Raw genomic sequence first — 11,846 nt, forward strand, 5'->3', positions numbered from 1 at the left:
TGCATAAAAGAACACATACTGGAGAGAAACCTTATGAATGTAATCAGTGTGGTAAAGCCTTTGCGTATCACAGTTATCTTCACATGCATAAAAGAACACATACTGGAGAGAAACCTTATGAATGTAATCAGTGTGGTAAAGCCTTTGCATGGCACAGTGGGCTCAAAATACATGAAAGAACGCATACTGGAGAAAAACCATATGAATGTAATCAGTGTGGTAAAGCCTTTGCATGTCACCGTGCAATCAAAATACATCTAAGAACACATACTGGAGAAAAGCCATATGAATGTAATCAGTGTGGTAAAGCCTTTGCACGTCACAGTAATCTTTACGTTCATAAAAGAACACATACTGGAGAGAAACCTTATGAATGAAATCAGTGTGGTAAAGCCTTTTCAAGTCAAGGTTATCTTCACATTCATAAAAGAGCATATCCTGGAGAGAAACCCTATGAATGTAGTCAGTGTGGTAAAATTTTTGTTTGTCAAAATAGTCTCTGAACACATGTAAGAAACCATACTGGAGTGAAATCCTATGAATATAATCAATGTGGTAAAACCTTTTGCCCATGACAGTACTCTTCAACAGCATAAAAGGACACATACTTTTATAAGTGTGGTAAAGGATGATATCACAGTCATCTTCAAGGCATTAAAGAACACAAACTGGAGTAAAAACCCTACGAATGTATGTGTTAAAACTTTTGCTAATTGTGGAGGCCTGAAAATGTGAGCCTATTTCCAAGTTGAACAAAAGTCAGAGAGTTGGGACTTTCCTCTAGTTCCTTCATGATTATTGTGCTTTTACCTCAAACAAATGCTCCACCTAGATATAGTTCCAGTTTTGCTCTCTCAAGGTTATTGTCAACAGTGTCTCTAATTGCCAGACCTTCTACTCCTGGAATAGAAAAGTAGATCAGTTCCTGCCTCAAACAAAAGTCTAAGGATTCAAATTAGTTCCAATTCCCACTATGTAGATAACTTCGGATTCCATGGAGGGAGTGGTTTGCCTACAGAATGTTTTGGTCTAAGGTGTAAGTGTGACTTGTTTCGTTCTAGCAACAGAATTTTTAACTATGGATGTAGAGTGCAAATTTCAATTGTATGTTCATTTCCTTGTATCATGTTAATGCAGTCTTTTGTCTTACTCCTAACTTTGGGGTCAAGGTTATTTTAAGCAATTGGAAATTAAATGAAGGTGAATTTTCAGGACTCACTGGTATTCCCTCCCAATACTATTGTATGTGTTTCTCCATTTTATTCTTTTCATTTGAATCTTCATATTCTCTAATATATTTCTAGTACCCATGCCGTTACCCTGAAGAGAGGGTTTTGTTGTTATTGTTGTTGAGGATGGTCCCAGACAGCTCATCACAGTCAACTTCAAAAGATAAATGAAAATACACTGGAAAGAAAGTATATGAATTCATTCAGTATGGTAAAGCTTTTGCATGTAAAAAGTCTTCAGTGTCATGAGATAAAATCATACTACAGATAAACCCTGTAAATGTAGTCAGTGTGCTAAAGTTTTACACTTTATAAAGGAGTGAAACTTTTTGTAATTAATCCGTTAAAGCATTTGCATATTATAATAGTCTTTGACTATCTGAAAAAGATACTGAGGTCTTCTTATTATAAATTACCTGTTAAAATTTTTATCCAGCACACATATAATCAGTTATAGAAGAGTATTAATTCTGTAGAAAAAGCCTGACAGTGTCAAAAAGGGTTCAAATATTATGATATCCTTTTTTATATTGTATGTACCCACATACTCATGGAACAAATGAACATATGAAGCCCTATGTCTAGAGTAAAAGGGCCAAAGAAACACACCCTGAAACTGAATCCAGAACCAGTGAAAAACACAAAATTTGACTACCCCAAACCTGGGCCTAATGAGACACACCTGGACACCTAAACCAGAGCCAAATAAACACGCTTAGTCCTTGTATCCAGAGCCAGTGAAAGAAACACCCTGACCCTGAAATCAAACCCAAAATGTGAATAAGGACCATTGGAAAAAATACACATTGACCCTGAAACCAGATCCAAAGTAACAGTCTGCCCTTGACCAACTGATCACAAATCAACTAATCCCTGAGTTCAAAACCAACCAATTCCAGAGCCCAAAATCCAGTTAGTCTCAACTTTTAAAACTCAGGGATTGAAATCTGATGACTTCCCACCCTGAAAGCCTTCTACCTGGAAAATCTCTGTTCGTATATAAGCGCTGTGCCCAATCAATTGGCAAGATCTCTTTTCTACCCTGGCAGAGGCAGCCAGTTTTCTAGATTAACCACCTTTAAATAAATCTTTTGAATGAGTATTGGGTTAAGACCTTTCCCTTGAGCAATGATAAACTCCCTAGTTGTTTCGAGTAGAGAAGCAGTGGACAACTCTGCTAGTAAACTCCCTTAAAGGAACAAAGCACTACCATTTTGTGGGAGACTGCTATATTTTTGCAGCAGTTTCCCCCTTACTTAAGTGAAGAAGTAGCCAGGTGGTAGTGGCACATGCATTTAATCCCAGCACTCAGGAAAGAGGCAGGCACATTCTGTGAGTTAAAGGCCAGCCTGGTCTACAAAAGCTTGTTCCAGGACAGGCTCCAAAAATTACAGAGAAACACTGTCTCGAAAAACCAAAGGGGGTGGGGGGGGGATCCTAAAACCAAACAAACAAGTGAAGCATAGAAATAACAATTTGGTTTGGAACTGAGATGAAATAGACAACTTTGCTAGGAAACTCTATAGTGGAACAGAACAGAGAAGCAATGGACAATTCTGCTGGGACCCTCCTGTAGGGGAGTGGATCAGAGCAGCAATGAATATCTCTGCTGGGAAACTCTCTTAGCAGACTGAAACCAGGCCCAGCTATAAAGGCTCTCTTTTGGTGAGAAAAGGAATTACTACATCCTGTGGAGGGAGCATTCCCCACTGGAACAGATTCAGATATAGCCTGACACTGAGGATACTTTCCCCGCACATCTGTAGGTCTCTAGGATACATTCTCTTCACAGCTATAGGCATAGCCTGACTTCTGGTAGTACAGTAGGTATCTTGTTCTTCAGCACCCTATGTAACCAGAATACCTTTCCTCAAGACCTTCATTTATAGCTGGAATTCCATCATTTAGGTTGTCTTTCTCTTCAAAGCTGCATGAACCCAGGATTTCTTCATTTCCCAGGTGTAGGTATAGCCTTCATTCCGACATTCAGTGTACTTTTCTCTTTAGAGCTGTAGCTATCCTTCCTTCTATAGCTTCATGTATAGCCTGACAGTCAGCACACCTTTCTACTCAAAGCTGTAAGTATCCAGCATACTTTCCCTTCACAGCTGTAGGTATGTCTTGACCTCTGATAGTAAGGATACCATTTTCTTCAGAAACCTAGGTATTCAGGATAACTTCCATCAATAGCTTTAGTTTCAGCCTGACTTCCCACAGTGGTCAGTATCCTAAATATCTTCTCTTTATAGCTTTAGATATTGACTGACTTAGAACAGTCAGGGTACCTTTTGGTGTACATGATGTCTTCCCTCTACATATTTAGGTATAACCTGATTTTTCAATAGTCAAAGTTCCTTCCCTCTCGCAGCTGTAGACGCCTTCTGTTCACTACTGTAGATATAACCTGACTCCCGACAGTCAAGGAATCATTCCCTCCAGAGCTGTAACACTTAAAGTATGAGTGTAAACAATCATGTAACCCTTTTAGATTTTATACTTCTCTTCAATTCCATGAAATAACTAATTTAGGCAAAAAAAATGGATTTGTTAGTTCCTTTTCTGTTTTTGTGATATAATGTTTAGGCCCATTTATAAAAGAGTTTCATTTGGCCCTTGGTTTCAGAGGGATACAGATCACCATGAAAGAGACATGGAAAAGGTTGTCAGACATGACTGCTAAAGTAGGAATCTAATATTCACATTGTTAGTCTGAAGCATTGAGCAGAGGGCATGAACTGGAAATGGTGTGTTGATATAAATTTTCAAATCTTATTCTTAGTGACATATTTTCTTCAGAGCAGCACCATTTTCTGAAACTTCACAAATGTTACTAGCAACTTAGAATCCATTACTCTGACTTCAGGTATACAGGCATGCTTGTTGGGGGAGCTCCTTCCGCTCCTTCAGCCAATAGCAGCTGAGATACCAGCCCATTGGGGCGTGGTCACTCCCTTTTAAAAAAAATGGCCATGTCCCTCCGCTTTCTCTCTGACTTCCAGCTCTGCTTCCAGCGACTAGGCTTTTTTCCTGACTGTGCAGAGGGCTGTTGTCTGGGATGGTGACCTGTAAGTTTTTCCACTTTAAATAAATGACCATTCTATTAATCATAATTCCAAACTGGTGTGGGATTGTTTGTGACTTACGCCTTCACATGCTTTCCGTTATACGAACCAATTCTTAATGAAGCAATACTCTATAAGTAAGCCGTTAGGTGCCTCAATGCCTGTTCCACAGGAATGAATGTTTACAAGAGAAAAACTTTCATGACTGAAAATCTATTGTTGAAAAAGTTGCTGTAATTGTAATTATGTGTTGTGTGTGTGTAACAGTTTCTGTAATTGTAAGCATGTGCTGTGTGTGTGTGTGTGTGTGTGTGTGTGTGTGTGTATACATGAATGTGCATGCCGGCTTCTGAGAACATTAGAACCTAGGATCTTTTGTAGCAGGAATTACAGATAGGTGTCAAAAATTGGATCTTGGCCCTGGAAGTAAACTTTTCTTTGTTTTTGTTTTGTGGTTTTTGTTTTTTGAGACAGGGTTTCTCTACAGCTTTGGAGCCTCTGCTGGAACTAGCTCTTTTAGAACAGGCTGGCTTTGAACTCACAGATCTATCTTCTCTGCCTCCTGAGTGCTACTGGTATTAACGGTGTGTGTCACCACCACCTGGTGGAATGTACACTTCTTAACTTCTCCATTATTTTTCTAACTTTGTAAATATTTCAAAGTCTTTTTCTATCTACTTGACATCAGGAAATAGGGACAAAGTCATAAAAGAGACAAACCCTATTTAAATAAACCATTTGGTAAAGACTTTAGACATCACAGGTATCTTTATCTTTGAGAAAAAAAATGTTTCATTTATATTTCATCATAGCCTTGGAGGAATTAAATTACCCTGTTCACTTAAGTCTGATGGTAGAGATACCGTGGTTTCTATTTTAAAACAGATACTGTAGTGTGCTACATGTGTGGCAAACCCATTTAATGAAGTTTATTTTGTGGTCCTCTGTTCCTTCTGAGACATTTGTTTATTTTTATATCGTGCTTATACTTAGTGATTCAAATATCTCAGACAGTAGATTGATGTTCTATGGATATATACATATATATGTATGTATCCATGTGTATGTGTGTATAGTGTGTGTGAGAGAGAGTGTTTATATATTTTTATATACATACACACAAATTTGATGCTTTATTCTTTTCCCTCTCCCCATTAGTTAACCACTTGGTAATTCATTTTGAAGTACTGCCTTCTAAGGGAATTATCTAGAGATGCCAGATTATGCCTGGTGTAGGAGTTCCTTCTGTTTGTGTGTTGCTTTCATTGGTTAATGAATAAAGAAACTGCCTTGGCCTAGTTGATAGGGTAGAACTTAGGTAGGCGGAGAAAACAGAACTGAATGCTGGGAGGAAGAGAGAAGCCATGGATCCTCTGCCTCAAACAGACACTGGTTAGAATCTTGCAGGTAAGCCACAGGCATGTGGTGATACACAGATTAATGGAAATGCGTTAAACTAATATGTAAGAGTTAACAAACAAGAAGTTAGAGCTAATGGCAAAACAGTGTTTTAATACAGTTTCTGTGTGGTTATTTCAGGTGTAAGCTAGCCAGGCCTTTGGGACAAACAAGCTGCCTCTCCATGCAACAAATGCCAGATAAAATAGGATTCATTTTGCAGCAAGCATTCATGGTATGCGTGTAATGTGGTTATGGGTTTGTAGGACCATGACAGATACGTGGATATAAAAAGACAACTTTGTGGTTTCTACTTTTGGTCTTTTTATTTTGGTGATCAGGACTGGAGAAATGGCTCAGCAATTAAGAGAATTGTCTGTTCTTCCAAAGGCCTTGATTTAAATTCCCAGCAACCACATGGTGGCTCAAAAACATCTGTAGTTATAGCTGGGGCCCTCTTGAGGAAGAGACATGGTCAGTTATTTTCATCAACTAAGACCATGAAACCCAATATGGACAAGTTCAACGGAACTAATTGTTCTGGATACTTGGGTGGTCTTGATGTTTGCTGAAGAATTCCTATAAAACTCATCTCCAAACAAGCCAACAAAGTTAAGCCTGCAGCTCAACTTCAAATGACTATTAGCAGGATGCCTGCAAAGGCCCCACCAGGTGATGAAGAAGGATTTGATTATAATGAAGAACAATGGTATGACTTTAAAAAGGGTGAACTCTTTGGAAATCAGTGAAAATTTCTCAGACACCTTTTTGGGATTTTAAGATAAACATCTTAGGAGAAACGGATAGCATACCAGTTGATTTCTGTGACAAATATGGATTGCCTATTAATGTCTATGGAAAAATAATTCCATGCAAGCATGTCTTTTTGCTATGACTGTGCTATTTTACATGGAAAAATGAGATAAAATGTGCCCAGGCTGTTGTGATCCTGTGCAGTACATTGAGCAGTGTACACGAGGCTCTCTCTTCAAGTGTAGCATTGTTCAAGGATACAAGAGAATGTATCTGTCTCAGAGAAACTTACAAACTCATATCAACCATCACCATAGGAGAGCTGGAAAGCCTGTTACCCATGCTTTACTTGAGAATGTTTATCTTCCTATTGAACCATCACCAACTGGAATCCATGATCGTTTCATAATGCCACCAGGCAATCATCATATGAGCCATATTCCTCCAAAGCAGCACAGATCTTATGAAATGAATCTATCCACTTTTCTATTATCTATGGATCTGTCTATCTATCTGTATGTTTATGTATAAATACATACACACACACATATATATATACATATATATGAAAATTTATTGCAGTGATTTACAATATACAGTAAAATGACTAGCTCTGAATGGCAAGTACAAGAATCTAGAAGTTCCTCAGTACCATGAGTTCTGGGTGTCTCATCTGATTTTTACATATATTATCATCCCAAAGAACTAAGCGTCAATGTCGTTGAAGGAATGGGTGTGCTGACAGGGTGAGGGAAAGCAGACAATAAACTGCCACACCACCTTTCTTCTTTCACTGTCCTTCCAGAAGACAAGTGATCCAGATTAGACTGTACTTTCCAGCATCAAGGTCTGGATTAAAGGTCTGTGTCATTCAGCCTCAGGGTCTGAATCAATGGTGTGTTATCTCCTTGCCTTGAGGCACAATTGTGCCTTCAATTTCTGAATTACAGATATAGTCAAGTTGACAGCCAAGAATAGCTTTTATCATCCACACCTTGTCAACTTGGCATTCAATGATGCTGACTCATGTCATGGTTAATTACCAAATTAAAAACAGTAAAAAACAATAACCTAGTCATAATTTTGCCTAAACATAACTATCCCACAAACAAACCCAAATGCATTATGTATTTAAAATAGTCTCAAAGTCCATTCAGGGACATCTTTGTAGCATTTCAAACTTGCATCTGTTAACCATTGATATTATTTTAATTTATGTTACAACATATGATAAGGAGATTCAAAGAACATGCAAACATCTGTACAAATACATTATTAATAAAATACAACAGAAACACTCATTATCGGTCATAATCCCCATTTCTGAAACTGTTTACATGGCCTTAGATGGTATTCAGAACTATCTATAATACCCATTTTGTATTTCTTCCACCATCTCCAAGCATTTCCATAGGTCTTGGGAGCCTTTTCCTGGAGAAGTGACACATAATTTCATTACTAACCAGTCTGTGCCCTTTGTCATCCTTCCTGGATTGGATTGTTGTAGTTTCTCAGATGCCCTAAATTATCTCTGGCACCCCAGACATAACCCTTTTTTTTTTTTTTTTTACTTTCATTGTGGAGAGACAGTCCAATTTCTCCATGGCAGTCTTGATATATCACCCATTCTAATGATGTTACTCCTTTCTTAGTCTGTTGGTTTAAGAACATTTGAAGTTCAAATGAGCAGAGGGAAATCTCAGTTTACCATTCCTTGTAATGTGTGCTATGGTTCCTGAGAGGAATATTCCTCCCTGTGGAACCAAAACTTTTAGGCCTGCAGTCCTTAAGGTTGTGGAAACAGGAAACACAAATATTCCTAGTGCGCTACTAGGGGTGATAGTGAGTTGAAATACTCCCGTTCAACCCCTTGATTCCTGTACCCACGAATCCTGACTTCAGGAGACATTGTGCAATATAAATATTGCAGATTCAGAGCATATGCTGCCTATCTTGCCCCAGCCCTCAATATGCTACCACGTAATTGGTGCTGTAATCGTGTCTTCAAAAGACCAAAGGCCATATCATATGTCTAACGTACCAGCTTCTTCAGCATGCTGGACAACATGGTAAGGCCAGGGGATTCTGTGATTGTGGGATCACTGCCTCATTTCTCTGTCAAGTAAGTTCACTGTTCAGAAGTATTCCACTGTGTGGAATACCATGTCAGTGGACAAGACATTTGGTGAATTTATTGATGATGGTTTTGGCAAAAGCATTTCCTGTTGGAAAGATTAATCTTTAACCAGAATAAGTACCAACTCTTAGGGGAAAAGAATTGTTGAAATAGGCGCGGCGGGGCTGCGTCCCCAGCACCCCGGCCGCCTGGCTAGCTTATGCCCAAAATAACAACACACAAACTGTATTCATTTAAAGACTGCTTGGCCCATTTCTATCTAGCCTCTTCTAGGCTAATTCTCACATATTAATTTAGCCCATTTCTAATAATGTGTGTAAGCACCCCAAGGTGCGCTTATCAGGAAGATTCTAGCCTACGTCCATCCTGGGTCAGAGTTGCCTGGGAGAGCAGAGCCTGGTGTCTCTGCTCCAGAGAGCAGAGCTGTTGAGTCTCTCCGGAAGCAGAGCAGAGTCTGCCTGAGGAGTCTTACCTCACTTCCTCCTGTTTACTCCTCCCACCTATGTTTTAACCTATCAGGGCAAGCAGTTTCTTGATTTAATTAACCAATGAAATCAACAGATTGACAAAGTAATCAGCCTACTGCTAGGAAGCAGGCTGATCATCACAGGGAATGATGCCATATCAAGGGCTCATTGTTAGTCTCTACTCTTGGCCTATCTGGCATTCAGTAGCAGCTGTAGTCATGTAAGCCATGGTGAGTGAACTTCAATGTTGTTGGGCCCATTTCTAACATGAATCTCTTGGTGACTTTGTTCTTGATCCCACTGGACAATTACATGACCAAGTACTAGTCTTCTCTTCTTAAGTCGACCAATCATAAGGAACATCCCATGAGGCTATTAGTGCATGCTTGACAACAGAAGGCAGTGTAACAGGAGAGAATACCATAGGCATTTACACACTTCTACATTTAGCTTGTTTATGCCTTCAGGACCTGCTTGATCCTTATGTTTTATATATTGTAGTAATATGGAGCAGCGGGCCGCTTCCTGCCACCCAGCTCCCGAATAGTTTACACCCGAAATAATTAGATGGAAACTCTATTCATTTAAACACTGCCTGGCCCATTAGCTCTTAATGGCTAACTCTCACATCTTGATGCAACCCATTTCTAATAATCTGTATGTCACCACGAGGTCATGGCTTACTGGGAAAGATTCTGCATGTCTGACCTGGCAGCTTCATGTCGGGCTGCTCTCTGCCTACCTTCTTTCCCCCAACATTCTGTTCTGTCTACTCCACCTATCTAAGCTTCTGCCCTATCAAAAGGCCAAGGCTGTCTCTTTATTTAACCAATGAAATCAACACATAGAAAGAAGAACTTCCTACACCAATATATCACTTTGTTTGGATAGGAGATTGCTGCTGTGCATGTCCTAATTTATAACTTGGTGGGTCCAATAACACCCAGTTAATGGTGGGCAGTTATGGTCACATGGCGATGTGATGGCCCATTGTCAAGTGTTCAGTTTCTCCAAGTGGATGGGATTAATGTTATATAGTTTCATGCTTGCCTGTATATATTTTTGAAAATGATTCTATGGGCATCAGTGGCAAACAACTGAAATTACTTTAAGAGTTACTATATTATCCCTATTCTCCAATGCTCCTTTTCTTGTATAGTATTGTTTTCTTCTTTTCCAGTAAGTGTGTGTGTGTGTGCATGTGCACGAATGTGTGTAGACAACATAGCACATCATACTGATCTTCCTGCTTCTTTTGTAGTGATATTTCATTTGTATTTTAGTAAATAAAGCTTGCTTGAAGATCTGAATGCAAAACATTCATAGTAGTTAGCCATACAGGGCATCCAGGTGTGGCACACAACTTTAATCCCAGTAGCCACAGTAGTTAGCCATCAATGCTGGACAATGATTGTGTACATCTTTAATCCCAACACTAGAGAAGAATATAAGCAGAATAAGAAAGAACATGCTTTCTCTTTTAGTCTGAAGATTTCACAGTAGTAAATAATTCTAGTGGCTTGGCTGCTTTGTTTTTCTGATCTTTAGTTTGAGCCCCAGTATCTGGTTCTGGCTTTTTATTATTGGTGCTAAAATTCATGTCCACTGTTTGGGACATGAATTCATGAAAAAGACAATTGCCTCTGGCATTTTAGCCACCTGGCCAGGCCATGTAGGTAAGGAAATCTCCTAAGATCAAATTCTTGGAGAAGGAGATAATGCTATTATAGAAAAGCCAAATGTATATAATGATCAAACCCTGGAATTAAGTCATGCAGCAGCTTTGAATTCTTGGGACAGAATTGGAGAAATAGTAAAAAAAAAAATTGAATCATAAATGACAGATTAATAGGGCCCAAAGAAGCCCTTATGGTTTTCTTACAAAGTCTGATGCAGTGCTAAATAAAATGGTACGAAATTCAAAAGCCAGGCAAAGAAACATTGTCAGGCAAAGACTGTTGAAAAATGCCAATTCTCTATGAAAAAAANTTGAATCTCATGACCATGATGTTGTATGAATAGGAGAATTGATATGCAGAGGTGTGAGAAAAAATATCAAGTGTTATAACTGTGACAAACAAGGTTACCTTAAAAGGGATTGGAGATAGCATTCCAAGAAACAATACGTTTTTCTAGGAAAAACCCATTCAGAATGTCCCTCCTTTTTGGATAATGCAGAAGATCTGGTAAAGGTAGTAGGCATTGGACTCAAGAATGTAGGTCAATGAGCAACCTTCAGTGTAATCCTTTGTCTTCAGGAAACTCGATGAGGGGCCTCTCACAAGCCCCTATGCCAAATGTGATTCAGTTGTTTCTGCTACTGTGAAGGAAAATCTTTCCCAGAGCAATTAAAGAACCTAATGATGACTGTAAGAAACCACCCTGTTCTGGATAATAGAACAGATATAGAAAAGAAAACACAAAGTTCAGGAGAAATCAGAAAGTAAGAATTTTGGCAAACTTTTATAAATAAATAAATAAAGATCAAAATTAAGATTACAAATGACCTCACCACCGAAGACCTGGTAGACATAGTTGCAGAGACAACAAAATTTTGAAAGATTTCTGTCATCAAATTAACCTCTTCAGGATGAAAATGTTCAGTTTTTAGGGATAGAAACTTTCATATAAAGCAGAATATGAAAGAGATTGAATGTATAAGACCAGAAAGACAGAGACAAGAATTAAAACCATTTGTGGCTACCATAGCAATGAATTGTCAAAACATAATTTGTTACAGCAATGGAGTACTCAGATTAACATTCTCCTAATTTTAGAAACAAATAAATTAACATAATTG

At 38.7% G+C, this 11,846-nt stretch overlaps 2 pseudogenes; both read left to right on the forward strand.

Annotated features, from left to right (window-relative positions):
* Positions 1–5: 5 nt before the first annotated feature.
* On the forward strand, positions 6–1,214 carry LOC126495118 (zinc finger protein 120-like; annotated as a pseudogene).
* Positions 1,215–4,470: 3,256 nt separating this feature from the next.
* LOC126495126 (E3 ubiquitin-protein ligase Hakai-like) lies at positions 4,471–10,652 on the forward strand (annotated as a pseudogene).
* The last annotated feature ends 1,194 nt before the right edge of the window (positions 10,653–11,846 follow it).

This window comes from Alexandromys fortis, unplaced genomic scaffold, assembly GCF_014885135.2.
Source record: "Alexandromys fortis isolate MF-2015 unplaced genomic scaffold, M_Fortis_MF-2015_v1.1 scaffold_409, whole genome shotgun sequence".
NCBI lineage: Eukaryota > Metazoa > Chordata > Mammalia > Rodentia > Cricetidae > Alexandromys > Alexandromys fortis.